This window comes from Balaenoptera borealis (assembly GCF_965194805.1).
Source record: "Balaenoptera borealis genome assembly, chromosome: 14".
In the NCBI taxonomy this organism is placed as follows: Eukaryota; Metazoa; Chordata; class Mammalia; order Artiodactyla; family Balaenopteridae; genus Balaenoptera; species Balaenoptera borealis.
Genome location: NC_138875.1, coordinates 4,648,824 through 4,671,761, shown reverse-complemented (window position 1 = coordinate 4,671,761; position 22,938 = coordinate 4,648,824). Strand labels below are relative to the sequence as shown.

The 22,938-nt window shown below is 38.9% G+C and overlaps 1 protein-coding gene and 1 pseudogene across 34 annotated transcripts in view; both read right to left on the bottom strand.

The window, feature by feature from the left end:
* FBXO15 (F-box protein 15) overlaps positions 1 to 22,938 on the bottom strand; it is a 585,398-nt gene that overhangs the window by 237,081 nt on the left and 325,379 nt on the right. The gene's annotated exons all lie outside the window — the stretch shown is intronic.
* LOC309611191 (ubiquitin-conjugating enzyme E2 D3 pseudogene) lies at positions 9,027 to 13,136 on the bottom strand (annotated as a pseudogene). Its single transcript has one exon. The product of its transcript is annotated as a ubiquitin-conjugating enzyme E2 D3 pseudogene (transcript).

The following is a 22,938-nucleotide window of genomic DNA, read 5'->3' as shown; positions in this document are numbered from 1 at the left end:
CAGAGTCTTTTCCATGAATTTCTTGAAGATGAAACCCTTTTATAGGAACATATTTGCAAAAGCATCAGAGTACACCCAGAACTGTCTGTCTGTCTGTCTGTATTTATTTATTTATTTATTTATTTATTTATTTATTTATTTATTTATTTATGGCTGTGTTGGGTCTTCGTTTCTGTGCGAGGGCTTTCTCTAGTTATGGCAAGTGGGGGCCACTCTTCATCGCGGTGCGCCGACCTCTCACTATTGCGGCCTCTCTTGTTGTGGAGCAAAAGCTCCAGACACGCAGGCTCAGTAATTGTGGCTCACGGGCCTAGTTGCTCCGTGGCATGTGGGATCTTCCCAGACCAGGGCTCGAACCCGTGTCCCCTGCGTTAGCAGGCAGACTCTCAACCACTGCGCCACCAGGGAAGCCCCTCTAATTTTATTTTATTCTGTGTACTTTGTTATTGTTTGGCTCCTTTTGGCTTGTTCCCCTTTTTTTCTTTTCTTTTTTCTGTTGTGATTTTATTTTACCTTGTTGCAGTTGTTTCAATTATATTTTTATTTTTCCTAATATATTTTTTATCTTTCTAATTTTATTTTGTTTTTCAGTCTTTGTTATTGTACTGCTCCTTCTTTTTTTTTTTTTTTGGCCACACCACACAGCTTGTGGGATCTTGGTTCCCAGGCCAGAGGTCGGGCCCGAGCTCCTATGGTGGGAGCTCCAAGTCCAAACCACTGGACTAACAGAGTACCTCAGACCTCAGAGAATATTAATCAGAGTGAGGCCTCCTGGAGTTCCTCATCTCAGCACAGACACCTGGCTCTATCCAACTGCCTGCAAACTCCAGCGCTGGACGCCTCAGACCAAACAACCAGTTAGACAGGAATACAGCCCCAGCCATCAAAAAAAAAAAGGAAATGACAAAAAAATATGTTACAGACGAAGGAGCAAGGTAAAAACCCACAAGACCAAATACATGAAGATGAAATAGGCAAACTACCTGAAAAAGAATTCAGAGTAATGATAGTAAACATGATCAAAAATCTTGGAAACAGAATGGAGAAAATACAAAAACATTCAACAAAGATCTAGAAGAACTAAAGAGCAAACAAACAGTGATGAACAACACAATAGCTGAAATTGAAAATACTCTAGAAGGAAGCAATAGCAGAATAACTGAGACAGAAGAACGTTTAGGTGAGCTGGAAGATAAAATGGTGGAAATAACTGCCAGGGAGCAGAATAAAGAAAAAAGAATGAAAAGAATTGAGGACAGTCTCAGAGACCTCTGGAACAATATTAAATGCACCAACATTCTAATTATAGGGGTCCCAGAAGAAGAAGATAAAAAGAAAGGGTCTGAGAAAATATTTGAAGAGATTATAGTCGAAAACTTCCCAAACATGGGAAAGAAAGTAGTCAATCAAGTCCAAGAAGCACAGAGAGTCCCATACAGGATAAACTCAAAGAGAAACACGCCAAGACACATATTAATCAAACTATCAAAAATTAAATACAAAGAAAAAATATTAAAAGCAGCAAGGGAAAAGCAACAAATAACATGCAAGGAAATCCCCATAAGGTTAACAGCTGATCTTTCAGCAGAAACTCTGCAAGCCAGAAGGGAGTGGCAGGACATATTTAAAGTGATAAAAGGGAAAAACCTACAACAAAGATTACTCTACCCAGCAAGGATCTCATTCAGATTCAATGGAGAAATCAAAAGATTTACAGACAAGCAAAAGGTACGAGAATTCAGCACCACCAAACCAGCTCTACAACAAATGCTAAAGGAACTTCTCTAAGTGGGAAACAAAAGAGAAGAAAAAGACCCACAAAAACAAACCCAAATCAATTAAGAAAATGGCAATAGGAACATACATATCGATAATCACCTTGAATGTGAATGGATTAAATGCTCCAACCAAAAGACACAGACTGGCTGAATAGATACAAAAACAAGACCCTTATATATGCTGTCTACAAGAGACCCACTTCAGACCTAGGGACACTTACAGACTGAAAGTGAGGGGATGGAAAAAGATATTCCATGCAAATGGAAATCACAAGAAAGGTGGTGTAGCAATACTCATATCAGATAAAATAGACTTTAAAATAAAGACTGTTACAAGAGATAGGGAAAGACACTACATAATGATCAAGGGATTGATCCAAGAAGAAAACATAACAATTATAAATATTTATGCACCCTCCATAAGAACACCTCAATACATAAGGCAAATACCTAAGGCTAACAGCCATAAAAGGAGAAATCAACAGTAACAGAATAATAGTCGGGGACTTTAGCACCCCACTTACACCAATAGACAGATCATCCAGACAGAAAATAAATAAGGAAACACAAGCTTTAAATGACACAATAGACCAGATAGACTTAATTGATATTTTTAGGACATTCCACCCGCAAGCAGAAGAATACACTTTCTTCTCAAGTGCACATGGAACGTTCTCCAGAATAGATCACATTTTGGGTCACAAATCTAACCTTGGAAAATTTAAGAAAATTGAAATCATATCAAGCATTTTTTCTGACCACAATGCTATGAGATTAGAAATCAATTACAGGAAAAAAACAGTAAAAAACACAAACACATGGAGGCTAAACAGTGCACTGCTAAATAACCAAGAGATCACTGAAGAAGTCAAAGAGGAAATCAAAAAATACCTAGAAACAAATGACAATGAAAACACGATGATCCAAAACCTATGGGACGTAGCAAAAGCAGTTCTAAGAGGGAAGTTCATAGAAATTCAGGCTCACCTCAAGAAGCAAGAAAAATCTCAAATAAACAACCTAACCTTACAACTAAAGCAACTAGAAAAAGAGGAACAAAGAAAACCCAAAATTAGTGGAAGGAAAGAAATCATAAAGATCAGAGCAGACATAAATGAAATAGAAACAAAGAAAACAATAGCAAAGATCAATAAAACTAAAAGCTGGTTCTTTGAGAATATAAGCAAAATTGATAAACCTTTATCCAGACTCATCAAGAGAAAAAGGGAGAGGACGCAAATCAATAAAATTAGAAATGAAAACGGAGAGATTACAACTGACACTGCAGAAATACAAAAGATCATAAGAGACTACTACAAGCAACTATATGCCAATAAAATGGACAACCTGAAAGAAATGGACAAATTCTTGGAAAAGTACAACCTTCCAAGATTGAACCAGGAAGAGTTAGGAAATATAAACAGACCAATCACAGGTAATGAAATTGAAACTGTAATTTAAAATCTTCCAACAAACAAAAGTCTGGAACCAGATGGCTTCACAGGCAAATTCTATCAAACATTTAGAGAAGAGTTAACACCCATCCTTCTCAAATTCTTCCAAAAAATGGCAGAGGGAGGAACACTCCCAAACTCGTTCTATGAGGCCACCATCACCCTGATACCAAAAGCAGACACAGATGTCACAAAAAAAGAAAATTATAGACCGGTATCACTGATGAACATAGACACAAAAATCCTCAACACAATACTAGCAAACAGAATCCAACAACACATTAAAAGGATCATACACCATGATCAAGTGGGATTTATCCCAGGGATGCAAGGATTCTTCAATATATGCAAATCAATCAATGTGATACACCATATTAACAAACTGAAGGATAAAAACCATATGATCATCTCAATAGATGCAGAAAAAGCTTTTGACAAAATTCAACATCAATTTATGATAAAACCTCTCCAGAAAGTGGGCATAGAGGGAACCTACCTCAACATAATAAAAGCCATGTACAACAAACCCACAGCAAACATCATTCTCAATGGTGAAAAATTGAAAGCATTTCCTCTAAGATGAGGAATAAGACAAAGATGTCCACTCTCACCACTATTATTCAACATAGTATTGGAAGTCGTAGCCACAGCAATCAGAGAGAAAAGGAAATAAAAGGAATACAAATTGGAAAAGAAGAAGTAAAACTGTCACTATTTGCTGATAACATGATACTATACATAGAAAATCCTAAAGATACCACTAGAAAACTACTAGAACTAATCAATGAATTTGGTAAGGTTGCAGCATACAAAATTAATGCACAGAAATCTCTTGAATTCCTATACACTAACAACAAAAGATCAGACAGAGAAATTAAGGAAACAATCCCATTTACCATCACGACAAAAAGAATAAAATACCTAGGAATAAACCAAACTAAGGAGGCAAAAGACCTGTACTCAGAAAACTATAAAACTCTGATGAAAGAAATCAAAAATAACATAAACAGATGGAGAGATATACCATGCTCCTGGATTGGAAGAATCAATATTGTGAAAATGACTGTACTACCCAAAGCAATCTACAGGTTCAGTGCAATCCCTACCAAACTACCAATGGCATTTTTCACAGAACTAGAACAAAAAATTTCACAATTTGTATGGAAACACAAAAGACCCCGAATAGCCAAAGCAATCTTGAGAAAGAAAAACGGATCTGGAGGAATCAGGCTCCTGACTTCAGACTATACTACAAAGCTACAGTAATCAAGACAGTATGGTTCTGGCACAAAAACAGAAATATAGATCAATGGAACAGGATAGAAAGCCCAGAGATAAACCCATGAACATATGGTCAGCTTATCTTTGATAAAAGAGGCGAGAATATGCAATGGAGAAAAGACAGCCTCTTCAATAAGTGGTGCTGAGAAAACTGCACAGCTACATGTAAAAGAATGAAATTAGAACACTCCCTAACACCATACACAAAAATAAACTCAAAATAGATTAAAGACCTAAATGGAAGGCCAGACACTATAAAACTCTTTAGAGGAAAACATAGGCAGAACAGTCTATGACATAAATAACAGCAAGATCCTTTGTGACCCACCTCCTAGAGTAAGGGAAATAAAAATAAACAAATGGGACCTAATGAAACTTCAAAGCTTTTGCACAGCAAAGGAAACCCATAAACAAGATGAAAAGACAACCCTCAGAATGGGAGAAAATATTTGCAAACGAAGCAACTGACAAGGGATTAATCTCCAAATATACAAGCAACACATGCAGATCAATATCACAAAAAACAAACAACCCAATCCAAAAATGGGCAGAAGACCTAAATAGACATTTCTCCAAAGAAGACCTACAGACGGCCAACAAGTGCATGAAAAGATGCTCAACATCACTAATCATTAGAGAAATGCAAATCAAAACCACAATGAGGTATCACCTCACACCAGTCAGAATGGCTATCATCAAAAAATCTACAAACAATAAATGCTGGAGAAGGTGTGGAGAAAAGGGAACCCTCCTGCAGTGCTGGTGGGGATGTAAATTGATACAGCCACTATGGAGAACAGTATGGAGGTTCCTTATAAAACTAAAAATAGAACTACCATATGACCCAGCAATCCCACTACTGGGCATATACCCTAAGGAAACCATAATTCAAAAAGAGTCATGTACCACAATGTTCACTGCAGTTCTATTTACAATAGCCAGGACATGGAAGCAACCTAAGTGTCCATCAACAGATGAATGGATAAAGAAGGTGTGGCACATATATACAATGGAATATTACTCAGCCATAAAAAGGAACGAAATTGAGTTATTTGTAGTGAGGTGGATGGACCTAGAGTCTGTCATACAGAGTGAAGTAAGTCAGAAAGAGAAAAACAAATACCGTATGCTAATGCAGCCATATGGAATTTTAAAAAGTGGTACTGATGAACCTAGTGGCATGGCAGGAATTAAAACACAGACATAGAGAACAGACTCGAGGGCATGGGGGCAGGGAAGGGGAAGCTGGGATGAAGTGAGAGAGTGGCATGGACATATATACACTACAAAATGTAAAATAGATGGCTAGTGGGAAGCAGCTGCATAGCACAGGGAGATCAGCTCGGTGCTTTGTGACCACCTAGAGGGGTGGGATAGGGAGGGTGGGAGGGAGACACAAGAGGGAGGGGATATGGGGATATATGTATACGTATAGCTGATTCACTTTGCTGTACAGCAGAAACTAACACAACATTGCAAAGCATTTATACTCCAATAAAGATTTGAAAAAAAATATAGACAGATAGGAATAGAGGGAAGATTCCTCTATCCAAATGAAAGTGAGGCCACACAGTTTTCCTTCACTTCATATTAACCTGGATTCCTTCTCCACCACCTGATTTCGCCAAGTTGTGACCTTTAAGAGCTCTGGCTGGGCAGGGGTGGGTGGCTATCTGCACAATTCTCCTGTCGAACAAAATACACTCTCCACCTACTCTGCCTCTCCCCCAGAACATAATTTCAGACGTCATATCATTTTATCCTTAAATTTTACATTTGCATCTCCAAAAGACAAGGACTCAAAAATAACTTAAATATTATTATCTTCTTAAAATTAATATTAACTAACTCCATACTATCCTTAAAATATCCATGCAGTATTCAAATTTTCCCCACTGCAAAAAAAAAAAAATTTATACAGTTTAAGATCCAAATAACCTTCATTGTTTGATATGCCTACATTCAATCCATAGTATCTCCCTTCTCATTTGTGCTGGTTTAGTCTGTTTGGTTTTGCTTTTGTTCACAAATTATTTGTTGAAGAATCCAGACTGTTTGCTCCATAGAATTTCCTCCAGCCAAATTCTCTAGAATGCTTATCACTGTGGTTTTATTTAACATATTCTTCTTTGTATTTCCGGTTAATTGGTAGATTAGGATAGACAATTGGTCAGACTGGTTTGACTTTTTTGGCAATAATACTCCATAGACAGCGTAGTGTACACTCATCTGGGTCACAAAATGTGTGGTTGTTTTTCTTTTCATGAGATTTTTAGCCATTGATGATGGCTACAAATTACATAGATTCATTACTTCATTAAGTGTTGCAAAAAAAGCCATGTTCTACATCTGTCATTTCTTCTTCCTTTATTATGTGGAATAATTCCATGAAGAGAAAGCCTTGCTCAGCAACCAACTGTCTGCTTGCCTTGAGGTACACTTCATATAGAAAAAAACACATTTAATGTCCTTCGATCCACTGCAATAACCATCTTTATTGATGGTCAAGTCCAATTGACACAAGACTGGTAGCCTTTCATAACTACCTCGCTTTCTGATACAATAAGCTGTCCAGCCTCATTTGTACATTGGACCTAGAATTAGCTGTTTCTCTCAGAACTTCTCCCTTTAAATGGGAAAGGACAGAGGCTACAATCTGGGTGTTAGGAGTTACTAAACCTTTGAGCACTGTTTCAGCTTAACTGATTCTTTTCTAAACATTTTAACCACATTTGATGTTTTTCCTTCGTTTTGCCCTCGATGGTGACAGTACGATAGCTCTTCCCAAAGTACACAGACATTTTCTTCCCATGGAGAACTAGTGATGCAGACAGACCGACCCCACTGAGAAGGTTCGGGGAAAATATTCGTGGCACAGAGCAGTGACATAGCTTCTTAGGATAAACTTCTCCAGCTGTGCTCTGAAGTAGGTTGTCCTTTTCAGTCATCCTCTGCTTTGGGGGTGAAGTTTAAGAGTTACACCACGGTGTCTAGTTACTGTTCTTTGACTCATGCCTCTCCTCCACCTCTTTATGAAACTGTTGTGTCCTCTACAAACCCGCAGGAGCCTTGAGCCCAGTCACTTAATGAAATGATAGAGTCAGCTGGATCAAGAATTGTAAAACGACTTAAAAGCGTTTGACGTACTGTGCCTTAGGCTACATTGGTCTATAGCATTTAACCCATTCTGACTTGAGTGAGACTCTGGCCCTGCCAGGAAAATTAGTCTTTTATGATCCTGAAGATGAGAAATGCTTGCTCTCTCTAAAGGTTCGCACATATACAGAAGACGATGTGTAGGTTTAAAGTAATAATAAGCATTTTTTTCCTGGAGAAGGTGTGGAGAAAAGGGAACCCTCCTGCAGTGCTGGTGGGGATGTAAATTGATACAGCCACTATGGAGAACAGTATGGAGGTTCCTTAAAAAACTAAAAATAGAACTACCATACGACCCAGCAATCCCACTACTGTACATATAGCCTGAGAAAACCATAATTCAAAAAGAGTCATGTACCACAATATTCATGCCAGCACTATTTACAGTAGTCAGGACATGGAAGCAACCTAAGTGTCCATCAACAGAGGAATGGATATAGAAGATGTAGCACATATATACAATGGAATATTACTCAGCCATAAAAAGAAACGAAATTGAGTTATTTGTCGTGAGGTGGATGGACCTAGGGTCTGTCATACAGAGTGAAGTAAGTCAGAAAGAGAAAAACAAATACTGTATGCTAACACATATATATGGAATCTAAAAAAAAATAAAAAGGTTCTGAAGAACCTAGGGGCAGGACAGGAAGAAAGACGCAGACGTAGAGAATGGACTTGAGGACATGGGGAGGGGGAAGGGTAAGCTGGGACGAAGTGAGAGAGTGGCATGGACATATATACACTACCAAATGTAAAATAGATAGCTAGTGGGAGGCAGCCGCATAGCACAGGGAGATCAGCTCGGTGCTTTGTGACCACCTAGAGGGGTGGGTTAGGGAGGGTGGGAGGGAGACGCAAGAGGGAGGGGATATGGGGATATATGTATATGTATAGCTGATTCATTTTGTTATACAGCAGAAACTAAGACAACATTGTAAAGCAACTATACTCCAATAAAGATGTTAAAAAAATAAAAATTAAAAAAATAAAGTAATAAAAAGCATTTTTTAACGGAGCAACAATGACGATATACCCTTTTTGGACAAATAAAAACAAGGCTTCCTTATCTGAGTTATTTCCTGGAGGTTCTCTCATGCTTCTGATGAATATTTGGTATGTTTTCTGACAATGGGTTAGTACAGAAGTTCGTTTGAGAGATAAAAGTGTGATTGAGTCGAAAGCTGTTTAATTATTTTAATATAAAGTTAAAAGTTGAAATTAGAAGACAGCCTACATTGTCGGCCCTGACCAAGAACTTATTTCTCAACCATTAAAGCCCACCTAGATTTTATGTCTCTAATGCAACTTTTTCTGGTCACTTATGACATATAAATTCCCAGTCCACTGGGAATCGCTGCTTGGTCTTTACTCATCTTCTCTGTTACTTTGACACTTTTAAACTTTCACCCTTCCTGAAACGCCTTTACAATTAGTAACACCACAGTTTTCTGAGTTTCCTTGTCTATCATCTACATAATAATCTCCTTCGTTGAGTATGTTCCCCATGTCTGCCCCTCAAGTGTCACTGTTCACTTAGGTCTCCATCTTGGTCTCTCTTTTTCTTTATCTTAAAGATAATGAATCGTTTTTGACCCACACCTGCTCTTCTTCCTTATTCCCTGTATCACTGAATGACACCAAAAGTACCAGGCTGTTCACGCAGAAAGTGATGGTCACCTGGATCTCTTCCTCTCCCTAAAAATCTCTTTAACACATCTTCTCATATTGATTCCCATGGCCATTGACTAAAACCATGCCTTCATCACCTGTGGCTGGCTTGCTTCATCAGCTTCCTTCTTAGTTTCTCAGCCTCTTGGCCTGCCAGCCTCCAATCCAACGCTGCCCCATACACTAACAATGAGTCATGTGTGGCTCTTTAAATTCTAATTAAATAAAATTAAAAATTCAGCTCCTCGGTTGCCCTGGCCACACGTGACAAGTGGCTACTGCATTAGACAGCACTTATTTAAGACATTTCCATCATCACAAAACTTTCTGTTAGACGGTGCTGTTTCAATTATCCACCCAATGTATGCTCCATGGATCACTAAACTAAATCTTTCCCCTCATTAGCTAACACCTCAAAGCAATCTCAGTCTCCAGGAAGCTTTCTCTAACCCTCCAAGGGTATACGAGGTGCTCCATCTCTGAGCATTCGTGACATTCTGGGCTTCTCTTGATTATAAAGAGCACTAATCATGTGCTTGTCTATTTCTTCCACAAGGATGTAACCCTGAGGACAGGAATTAAGTCTGTATCTCAAGATAGTGATATGTGCATTTAATTATCCATGTATTAATTCCACAAATATTTACTGAGCGTTGCTAGGGACTGTACAACACTAAGTATTGAACAATTTAAAACTTTTTAAATGTAGGTATACTCTAGGTGTTCAGTAAGTGTTTGTTGACTGAGTAAGTAATTTTGACTCTGATCCTAGAGAATCAATAACATGTAAATCAACTGACACATTTTTTGACATAACATATTTGGCAGTACCGTCATAAATAGACCATTAGGTTACACAAAGTATAAGTTTACCAGGTAGAGATTTCTTTGCTTTCATTCTATGAAAGAACAGATTTTAGGGGGCATGGTCATCCAATTGACTATTATCTTCAGAGGAGCAGAGTCTCTTTCTTTTGCTCAAAATTTTATCCTGCACCTAGCCAAAAATGTAGCAAGTCCTCAATAAATATTTGTTGGATAAATGTTAAGTGAACACAGGTATCAATTAGTTTCTTTTTTTATATATGTAAATGATTTTCTTTTTTTATGGACTTCTATTTATTTATTTATTTATTTATTTATTTATTTATTTATTTATTTATTTATGGCTGCATTGGGTCTTCATTGCTGTGCGTGGGCTTTCTCTAGTTGCAGTGAGCGGGGGGTACTCTTCGTTGCGGTGCACGGGCTCTAGGCACATGGGCTTCAGTAGTTGTGGCATGCAGTCTTCAGTAGTTGTGGCACATGGGCTTCAGTAGTTGTGGCACATGGGCTCAGTAGTTGCGGCTCGCGGGCTCTAGAGCACAGGCTCAGTAGTTGTGGCACACGGGCTTAGTTGCTCCGTGGCATACGGGATCTTCCCAGACCAGGGCTCGAACCCATGTCCCCTGCATTGGCAGGTGGATTCTTAACCACTGCACCACCAGGGGAGTCCCTCGATTAGCTTCTTGAGTTCTTTAATCATAAACCAAAAATATTCTTAAAAATGTCCTCTCCTAACATGATTCAAATATCTTAAAATCTCTGTTTTTGGAATTAAAATCATTTTTAAGTATTTAAAAGATATAAGGAACATTTGGAAAAAGTTAAAAGAGAAGTCGTATAATAACAAAGTCAAAGTAAAATGCACCTTTGTTAAATATTGTAGAATCACTATGCTGGAAAAAGTGCCAACTACATTATCCATTTCATTAAATTGGATAGTTTTCACCATAAGATTCCTCTTTTGTTATGTGTCCCTAGAGAGAACTATAATAGTATAGATATTGTAATAGTGCAGTGAAGATCATGAAGCAGCCGGAATTGTACAATGCCTGCTCCTAGAATAATTTGAAGAACATACATATAGTGTCATCAATTGAAAAGTTTTCAGGGGATGAAAATACGATAGTAGATTATGGATCAAAGGTCTCATACCGTGGCTCTAAGTAGTAATTCTCATAAAACAGTTGAAAGCATATGCTTGAAATGGAAAAGCGTCACTGGCCACCACCGGCAATGTAAAACTGAATATATTGTTTGAATGTCGGAGCTACTTGTTGGAGACATTCAAAGCTCCATTTTTGCTGTGGAACTTAGAAACTTCAAATTCTTATGTAATTAATTGAAAATAATCTAAAAATAAATGTTCTTCCATTTAATAGACTAAGCAAATCATTATATTACATACCATATTGCATGTTATTCATTAACCACGAGCAAAAACAGAAGCTGTCAACGAGGGCTCATATGACAAGTTCAAATGGTTAGTGGAATGTGATAGACTCTTTTTTTTGTTGTTTATGCAACTTTATGGAAGAAAAATAAATCAATTACTAGCAGAGCTATTACCTGATCACTCATCCATTGACAACTTGCATCATTTATTCAGCGCTACATTAAACAGTGTATTGGAAGATAGAGTAACTAATAGCTCCAAGCCTCCTAACAATTTAAATGAAAATTACAAAATGTTTGAGACCCTATTTTGGAATACAAAGGGTGTTTGACTTCCGATTTCCATTCTCTGTGGAACAAGAACAGGTCATTCCTTTATTGACATGCATAAAATACATCACATTTGCTGTTCTGCTGATGCTATAAATTCAATACCAGTTCTCCAGCCACGTCAGTTACGAGCATAAAGTATATCATGTAACCTCAAACCCCTAACAGTGGAAGGCTTACACATGAATGGATGCTGCTAGAATAATGCAGCTTCCTCGGACGTGGCAACTCAGCATCCATCTCCCTCCCCCTCTGCTGATTCTTCAGCATGTTAGAGCAGTGAGGAGTGGGTTTAGTCCCATAACCAAGTTAGAGTGAAGACACTGGCCACATAATACACATGCTCCATTTTTTAAAAAAATTCTGAATCTTGGGCAACTGTTCTCTTGTAACTACTTTACAGTTTCTAAAAGCAGTTATTTCCAAAGCTGGAAGAACCGAAGTCTTCTCAGATGAGCATGTGAATGAATGGAGGGAGGTAAACAAAAAATAAAATTAAAAAAGATGAGGTCTGATAGGGGAGCAGCCAGATAAGAAAATCAAAAAAGGAACCGTAATTTAAAGTTTATTCCAGCTATAATGCAGGTTATTCTGACTTTAAGGTAGCATCACATGGCATACTTCTGAGTCCGTTCCCGAGATATTCTGTTGTACTTATCTCTGTCTGTTTTATAGATCCGTGTAATCTCTGGCACTAGGGGGTCATCTGGGTTTGGATCACATAGCAGTGAACAAATGGATAAAAGAACTTTAGAAATAGTTAAAGCAGGAGACCACTGTGATCTTAGCAATATCGAGACAAATGCAGCCATTCCTGTTAATATTTGGATGATAAATTCTTGTTGTAAATGCAACCTTAGGTGGTTTGAAGGGGTAATCTGTAGGAAAATGAATTGGCAAAAAGAATACACCGCCTTGATATGGGTTGTCATTAGGTCCCATAATCGTGGCTTGCCAATGAAACATATCATCCCCAACTGGACCTGCAGAACATTGTGCTGGAGGGTCACGGGCCAAATCACTAAGTTCCTTATTCATCCGTTTCAGCGCCATAGTCTGTGCTTTTCGTCTGGCTCCTCATTGTCTCGGTGTGTGTTCAAAGTTCCGGCCAAAACTCTTGATTATCCCGGCGGCTGGGAAGGATTGTCTCTTGGCCTCACACAGGCTCCGCCAGACGCAGGCGCAGAGGGGCCGGGCCTCCCTCAAGCTGCGGCCTCGGCCTCCTCCCCGCGCGGCAGCTTGTGATGGACTCTTTAAGTTATTGAAACTGGTCTACAGTATATGTACGGTCTCAGCTTTTCTTATTTTTCTATATTAGTTTCAAATGACTTAACTCTTATTTACTTTCTGTCATTTGTCCATTATTTGGAACAAATCCTATTTCCTCGGCAACTTTCGCAATGTTCTGAAATCCCTAAACTAGGCGAGTCAACGAGAATATGACAAATGTATCCCTATTTGGCCTTTATCCAAACCTCTCTACTTCGTTCCATTTAAGTTCGGCAAGCTGTGTTAGCAAATAATGAACTCAGAAAAAACTTCACAGACCATATGGCTACGATCGACTTGGTTCCAAAATAGGGTCTTTATATTTTTATTAAAATAAAAAAGATATTACAGAATATAAGCCCAGTACATTTTCCTTTTTTAAAATTAAATAAAGGAAAATTAAACAAAAGAAAAGAATCTGTTAAAATGTTTGGTTCTATGTATGGTCACCAAAATCTACAATCAATTTGCTTTCAGTCAAATGTACACACAGACACATAGACACAGTAAATACACACACACACACATACACATTCTAATTAATGTTTAAGATATTAGGAACATCAAAATATATTTGTGTATGCTTCTCAAACTGGGCTTCCTATCACCTTGGATATATGGTGCTGTATCATTCCATGTTATATAAATTAATGCACTATTTATATTAATACAAAGTTATCATGGAATAGAATGCAAAATTTGCACACATTTTCTAGCACTCAGAAATTATCAAACAAATATTAAGGAGTTGACTAATCAATGAATTAGGTCTTACGGTAAAGCATTTTGAGCTTGCTGCAAGCCAGGTACTTTCTCAGACATCCAGGCATTCATTCTCGTCTGGCTTTAAAAATGTTTTAAGATAATATAAGAGAGGTTCACCTATCAAATGATACGGCACAAAACTAAAATCCCACAAATCAGAATAATAATGCTTTCATATACATCATCAGAATTACAAATGAAAATAGTAGTATATCCCAGGAAGATTGACACCTCATTATTGCCAACAAGCCATATTACTCTCAAAATTGCCCAAAGAAGTGACTAGGAGTATAAATATAACTCAAGTAAATTTATTATGTGAAAGAAAAGTGTGAAAAGGCTAAGTAAAATGAAGGCTCAGAGTTTGGCATAAGTGAATAAATTATTCATGCTAATTCAAGATAGGTCAATTGCTACTAAAATACGTGCCAGAATTTAATAACTAACTTTTACATAGTGATCACCATGTGTTAGCCCTCTTCTAATTACTTTGCTTACATCAATTTATATCATCCTCATGCTAATCCTTTCACTTATGTACCATTATTATCCCATTTTACAGAGAAGAGGAATCAGGTCCAAAAATGTAGTAACTTTTGTAGAGATTCACAGCTGAGCTGGGTTATGAATCCAGTAAGTGTGGGTCCAGAATCTGGGTCTCTAATCTTTATACTATTCATCCCCTCTATGTATCAGCAAAAAAATCTACCGATTTAAGAAAATATACTGTTAAGCCAGTTGTATGTCACAGATATTTGTTCAAATTATTTTATAGTTACACTTGCATTTTTAAATGTATAAGTGGTATTATGTTTATCTATGTGCTAGTCCTTTATTAAATAGTGTCACACAAGACCAATAATGATTTATGATTCAATTTCTATGCATAAGGAAACAAAGACACAAACACAACTGTATGACTTTACTAAGGTCATTATGAAATGACGTTAGCAATAGGACTCAAATCTCCTTGTAACCAATTTATATGCCCACATAACTTTTCTCTGTGAACAGTTAACAGAGGCCTTCAATCTCCTTCTGATATTCTGCGGGCTGATTTAGGATTGCCTTATTCGACCCACAGGGTTTGGTATAAATAAATGGAAAAGATGTGTGTGCAGGTATAAAGTCATAATGTCACAGTGATAAGCATCACTATTTTCATTATTGTTGTTAAGAAAGAAAACAGGACAATTTACAAAAAGGAAGAGAGTCTCTCCCTCATCTTGTTAATCTGCAGCGATGCCGCAGTGCAAAGAACGGTATTTTCCTGAACATTTAAATATTAGGAAACAGTGTTGTTAACAATCTACACAAGGGTTTTGACTTGGTGTCTGCGACAAGCCCCTCTTCCAGCTCAGCAATGTTTGATGTACACACATCAGTACATTCTGATACACTCCTCTCGCTATAATTCACCATTTTTAAACAATTGGCTTGTGTCTTTGTGAATATCGTCAATTCTACCTGTCTGATCTAAGGTGAAACTTAGGGAAGTATCAGCTATGTCAGTTCTTCTTCTTTTTTTTTTTTTAAAGCTGTGAACAATTTTATTTTATTTTATTTTATTTATTTTTAAAATTTATTTATTTATGGCTGTGTTGGGTCTTCGTTTCTGTGCGAGGGCTTTCTCTAGTTGCGGCAAGCGGGGACCACTCTTCATCGCGGTGCGCGGGCCTCTCACTGTCGCGGCCTCTCTTGTTGCGGAACACAGGCTCCAGACGCGCAGGCTCAGTAATTGTGGCTCACGGACCCAGTTGCTCCGTGGCATGTGGGATCTTCCCAGACCAGGGCTCGAACCCGTGTCCCCTGCATTGGCAGGCGGATTCTCAACCACTGCACCACCAGGGAAGCCCTGTCAGTTCTTCTTGACATGAGCAATGATACTGGCTCGAAAGCAACCACAAAACCATAAGGGATAAGATGTCTCTTCTTCACCCAGCGGCATCTTGTAAAATGGATAAAGAAACATGAATATTTTACTCATCACCAGGCGCTTCTACAAAGAGCTCATATCTCATCTCTTTGCAGCAACACTTGATCATTCATGCCTTTTAGGGTCACTGCTGACTAACTCTTGAGTAATTCTATGACTGGTCTCAATGAGGCATTTACTAGGGAAAACATTTAATAAAATTATATACATATTTGCTGGTCTTGCACCATTCATCGAATTCAAAAAGGAAAAAATACAACTACAACTTCATATTTCCATTAGATAATTATCCACCATTTGTAATAGCCCAGTTCATTTTTCTTGTGGTTTATTTTCCTGTCTCTTTCCTCCGTGGGCCAGTTGTCAAGACGCTGCTCCCTCAGATGAGTCAGATTTCCTTTCCCGATTTGTGTTTGATGGAGTTTTTCTTTGCTCCCTTCAAGCTCATTGTACACATGAAAGGACATGCCTGCAGAGAGGCTGTGAGCATTCAATGGCTCTACTTGCAGGGATTTAGTTGGTGCAAATGAACCTCAGAAGGTCTACTTGAACCTGATAAATTAATAGTATGACACTTGCTTTGGAGACTAAAGCACTTAAGAAAATAAATCATCTCATGGTAATACAGAAAAAAGCACAGCTTTAATTCATTTATCATAAATTACTAATTGGCAGTACAATTCAATGAATAAAAATGATCACTTTTAAACGAATGTTTAAAAGTTGAATATGTTCAAGCACATTTGACTATTACATATTTTTTAATGTTATATGCATATACAGGATATAAATCATTTTTATATAATATATGCCAGGAGCGTCACTTTATTCATTTTTAGGTACCAGCAGCTAAGATGTTCTCATACATGCTTCTCAGACTCCTCTTGGCTCCATTGCGCCCCAAATGCACCCCTTTTTCTAGAGGCAGTCGCCACCTTCTGAAGACACGTCACAAGTTGACTTGACTTTTGTCAACCAAGCAGGAATCTTTCCGTCCCCCGATCAAGTCCAGGGGACAAGAAGGACACTCGTATCTGTGAAGGGAACTCAAAACAGATTTCACTAAATCTATCATGAATGTGCAGGAATGTCTGGAAAATGGAATGCTTCCCTCTACATCTTAATGGTTTGCCAGTGCTTTCTGCAAGATTTAATATCAAGCCTACTTGTATAGGTTCAAGAGTGATAGTACACAGGCCAGAAAAATTAAGGCTAACTTTCCTTCCCTTCTTGTAGCTCTAATAGATGTTGCAGAAGAAGAGGATCAGCTTTGCAGTATTTAATTAGGATTCACGCTAATTGCTTGTATTGAGCCCTTTGAGCTTTGACTTCAGAATACCTTAAAAAAAATCTCTCCGCCTATTTGAGTAATATGAAGTTTCTTACAGGTATTCTTTTAACAAATGCATGTAGGAAAGAATGAGGTTGCAAGTAAATTTATGAAATCAATGTCATGGAGGAATTAATGGGATTTATTATTCCACCGGAATTTTTTATTGAAATAGTTGATTTACAATGTTGTGTTAATTTCTGCTGTACAGCAAAGTGATTCAGTTATACATATTGATGTGTGTGTATATATATATATATATATATATATATATATAATTTTTTAATATTCTTTTCCATTATGGTTTATCCCAGGATATTGAATATAGTTCCCTGTGCTATATAGTAGGACCCTATTGTTTATCCTTTCTATATATACTAGTTTGCATCTGTTAACCAGAAATTCCCACTCCATCCCTCTCCCCCCCATTCCTCCCCCTTGGCAAGCACAAGTGTGTTCCCTATGTCTTCCACAGGAATTTTTTGATGCATATATTGGAGGATTGATTTTTAGCTCCTGGCTTATGAACACTTTAACATAAAAGAACATGCAGACATGGTGTTGATTTTTTCACAAGGTAAATATGGCAGGTAAATAAGTCTATGAACCACCCTGGAAACCTGGTAAAAAGAGACTTCATTTTCCTTTGTTTTAAATATCTTAGCTGACTTGCAGTTCATTTTCAGAAAGCATGTAAAAACTTCTGAATTGTATACTCCTTTCAAGTACAATTTTGAAATACAGGCCAATTAACTGCAAGCTTCTACTGCAACTTGATATTGAGAGGTTAGGAGGAAAAGGAAGGTTAGAGAAGGATTCATTGGAATTAGGATATTTTACCAAAATGTCATATCTCCTTTTCCCTAAGAGAAAGGCATCATTTTTGCAAATAGATAAGTTACATGGTCCTTAACAGTTAGTGTCTATATGAAAAGAAAAGGAAGATTAAAAGTTGGTTAGTACCTGAAATCCACTAATTCTGTATTACAGGGCTTGTAATCTTTCCCCAGGCACTTTGCAATCAGTAGTGCTGTGAATACTATTGTTGTTAGTGGCACTACTATTATTATTATCATCATTACTTCCTTTTATTAGACAGCAAATCAATGTTATGACATAGAATTTTAAACCCTCAAACTCTAAAAATGTACTTAATTGTTCATCCTGTTGAATTCATTCCTCAAAGGAGATATAGCATGTCCTTAAAACAGCAATGGTAAACAACAAAAAATAAAGAATGAGAGAAAATGTGTTTGGTAACGGGGTGCATTCACAGCCTTGTTTATACTCCTGATGAGTGCAAGATAAAATCTGCAGTTGTGTTTACTGAACTTCAGGTCCCTTGGATGGGGAAACTGTGCCTGAAAGGAACAGAATTCCACAGAGGGAGGAAGCCTTCAGGCAATCGTGACTCACAAAATTGGCTGTGGTGGGAAGGAGAAATTACCAAGGCTTGTGATGACAAAAGTGAATGCTGATACAAGGAAATCTAGACAGCCACTGAGTCCAAAAGTTAAGTCTAGAAGAGCTTCATTAGTTCTTAATAAGATGTGACAGAATGGAACATTATCCATGTACATTAATGAAGTAAAGTTTGAGAGTTGAATAAAGGTGATAAAATGTGTGCAGATGCTGGAAATTTTTACACTTAGAGACTCAAAGGGAAAGCATTATCAAAAAGGATTCTGAAATATTTGGAGTAACACAAGTCAAGGTTGATACATTTGTCAACTGATTCAGAGAATAACTTTATTATAAGGCTGCTGAGCAGTTTAAAATTGTTGAAAATCCTCTTTCATAGAGTTTGCAAGGATATGGAAGTCTTCTACCTATAATATATGGAGTATGAAATTTTCTAAAGTTGAGTGTTTGCATTTTAATTGAGCAAATGCCTATTTACTACTATTGAACCAAATATGGAGACAATGTGAGTTATAGGTTTCATACTGATACAGTGATACTCTGTACTCCCTGTATTTATTTATTTATTTTACTTATTTAATTTATTTTATTTTTTGGCTGTGTTGGTTCTTCATTGCCGCCTGGGCTTTCTCTAGTTGTGGTGAGCGGGAGCTACTCTTAGTTGCGGTGTGTGAGCTTCTCATTGCGGTGGCTTCTCTTGTTGCGGAGCACGGGCTCTAGGCACGCGGGCTTCAGTAGTTGTGGCTGATGGGCTCAGTAGTTGTGGCTCACGGGCTCTAGAGCGCAGGCTCAGTAGTTGTGGCGCACGGGCTTAGTTGCTCCGCGGCATGTGGGATCTTCCCGGGCCAGGGCTCGAACCCGTGTCCCCTGCATTGGCAGGCAGATTCTTAACCACCGCACCACCAGCAAAGCCCCATGTACTCCCTTTATTTTTATGTCATTTGCACTGTGTTCCCTGTGTTTTGTGTCTGCTCTCTCTAGTGAACCGCTCTTCTCAAAGTGAGAGCCCACACGTGTTGCTCTGTTACCTCCAGCCCTTTCTTTTGTTAACACACGGTAGGTGTGAGTGAATGTTTCATAGATAAAAGACGGAAAAAATACTTCTACAAATCCATGAACATTGATAGCTATAGATTCCGCACATGTGTATTTTTGACTGTGCGCCATGCGGTAGATCCTGCTTTTGGGAGCAGTAGCCTGTTAACGGAAAGTGTGATGCGATAAACAGAAAAGAGTTTGGGGAGGGAGATCCTGCCTGCCAGACCTTGCCCTCCGACTCCTCACGTGGCCTCCTCTGACCCCATACACAGACTACCGACCTCTAGTCAAACTGGATTATAGTCTGTCATTGCCTGGGCTCTTGTGGCCTCTTTACAGGTGAATATGTTTTCCCAGTTAACGCTGTCACGCTCTTTTCCCCCCTGTGGCTGAGAACTATATGCTCCTTGGATATCAACCTTCTCTGGGAAGCCACATCTGCATGCCATTCACCTGGGCCAGGTTCCCTTCTGAAATGTTTCTGCAGTTTTCTGTGCCTACACTGTTGGTCTCATTTATCATACTGAATGCAATTTGCTGTTTATGACTTTATCTTTCCCCATAGCCTGTGAGCTCTTTGATTGCATATTATATTTTGTGCTGAAGTATATTTCTAGAATGAAATGCAGTGCCCGACACCAGGGGATTGACCCTCTTCAAGGCTGATGCCCCTCTCCCCCTGCGGCAGTGCCTGTCTCCCACTTCAGAGACCAAGGAAGGCAGACACTCTCCCTTCCAGCCCATCATCCAGCAAGGGTGTGGAGTCTGTGACTCGGTCCTATATGAAGGGCTCTAAAGCGGCCTTAGGGGAAATGTTTCCTTATTCATCAGAAGTATCAAAAGGAAGAAAACACCCCTCTCTTCTTTATGGGGTGTCAGCCTGTCTGCCCCGGACGGCTGCATCCCTCTTGCAGCCAGACCAGAGACTGATGGGCTTAATGTAGCAGAGACACAAAGACAAACAAAAACAAAAAACGAAAACCCCTGAGTCCCTAACAAGATTGCTCAACTGCTGTCCTGACTCTGATACCACCCTGTTTCAGAACCATGGAAAACGTGAGATAATAACTTCAGTATTGATTAAGCCCCTAACAGATCCAGGCCGGCAGCCTTCAGGGCTGATCACAGGACCCAGAGCCCAGCTCAGCGCCATCCTCGGCCTGGGAGGACAGAGCGCCAGACACACAGGCCCAAGCTAATGGGCTGAGGACAACACGCCCTGACTTGGCCAGGGTATAAAAATCCATCCACCATGCAAGCCTCCATCAGAACTGCTCCTGAAGCCGCAGGCGCTTGTCAAGCACCCACACTTTGTTGAATCCTAGTGAACCCCAATGATTTACTGCACCCAGAATGAGGCAGCCCGTCATCGAGCTGGGGTGAGAGTGTGGCCTGAGGCAAAGTTGAATACATGAAACTCAGAATATTTATCATTTAATGTTTATACCATGGCTTTGCTTCTAACATCTCAAGTGTAAGTTATATAAATTGATATTATAGTGTTGGGAGTTTGATGTTAATACACTAAATCCTATGGGGCTATAAAAGATACTCATGATGAAAAATAATAACAGGCAACACCTAAATCTATATGTAGGCAATATTCTAAGCCCATCACATTTATTTATGTCTCTGAGTATATATTATTATTGTGATTTTTCTTCTCGTTTATAGACGTGGAAACTGAGTTACAGAGAGGTTAAGTAACTTGAGCAAGGTCACACAGCTAGTAATAGGCCAAGTGATGGTTCAAATCCAGATCATCTGGATCTAGAGCATATATAGACTGTTCTGCCATTTCTCCTCAAAAATCCGAACAATACAAAAACAGCATATGATTGAACAGCCTAAGGAATATTCTAGAAAAACGAGTGTCAAAAAGGCTCCATTTCTGGGCATCTGTAAATGGTCAAGTGCCATATGGTTGTTTGGTTATCTGATGCTGATTGTATAAGTCACAACTGTGCCTGAGTATAATTACGATGAGAAATGCAATGGACAGTACCAAAGGAAACTCCTTATGTTCATGAAAGGGGCTTTGTAACTTCAGTGTGTTAGTAAAGCATCTCCTACTGACATGATTACACAGAGAGGAGAACTGCCTCTGATAAAACATACCTGAGCAGGTGCCCAGCTCTGTGCCTGACAGAGTTGGAACTTGCCATGTTTGCTGTCATGCCAACGTTGTCTCAGTATTGATTTCTGAAAATGCACTTTTGAGTTTAGGACTTAGGATTCCGAAAGAACATTGAAGTCACTGATGGGTAAACTATCCTTATTTAGAAAATATGTTGAAAATGGCTGAAAACGCTCACCTGTCAAAGCCCAGGGCTGGTTTTCCCGCAGTACCATGAGGAGCAGCCCAGGCTGTGACCGGACTTGCCCTTGACCCAGTGACTTGCTAGTGTGGGGTCTCTGCCACTTGAGCCTCAAACCCTGAATCTGAATGATGATATAATCCCACTTTTTTTTTTTTTTTACAATCTTAGGCTATGTAAAGAGTAAACTCTAAAAATGCAGTCAAACTGCCATGAATTTGAATAATGCTTTAGTCTTTTAAATATGCATTCACAGCCATTGCTTATTCGTTTATTGGAGACGCACTTGACTGAATGCCTTGCCGCTGCTATGGACTATCTGAAACTCAACAGCAGTGGCCAAGACAGACAAAATCCTCACCCTCAAGGGGCTTACATTCTAGCAGGAGTCAGCCAGCAGAGAGCCAGCTGACGAACTGTGGACAATGCAATCCAGCTGGGATCCGGGCCTGAAAGGCTACGAGTTAGTGCCTTGCATGGGGCGGGGGAAGAGACTCCTTCAGTCCCTACAATCAGGGACTGTTGAAGGCAGTACCTGAGTTGAGACGTGGAGGATGGAGAAGAATGTCAGGCAGGAGGAAGAGCAAGTGTAAAGCCTGGTCACAGCAACGGGTCTGAGAAGGGCAGCTGGGGAAGGTGCCGGCTGCAGCCAGGATGAGGAATGGGGGCACCGGGGTGCGGGGGCAGAAATTACATTGAAGGGGCTGGAAAGGAACCAGATTACATAGGCTGCTAGTGAGGGCATCAGATTTTATTCCAAGTTAAAATCACAAGACATTAAAGGGTCTTAAGCAGGAGAGTGAAATGAACTGATTCAAAATTGAAAGCATCATTTTAGCATCGCATTTTCATAATTTTTATTCTAATCGTAACTGCAGGAGGAAATTCATTGCTGCCCCTATTTGAAACACCAGGAAACTGAGGCTCAGAGAGGGTTGTGTCTTGTCCATGAAATTCAAAGAGTCAGAGAAGGAGA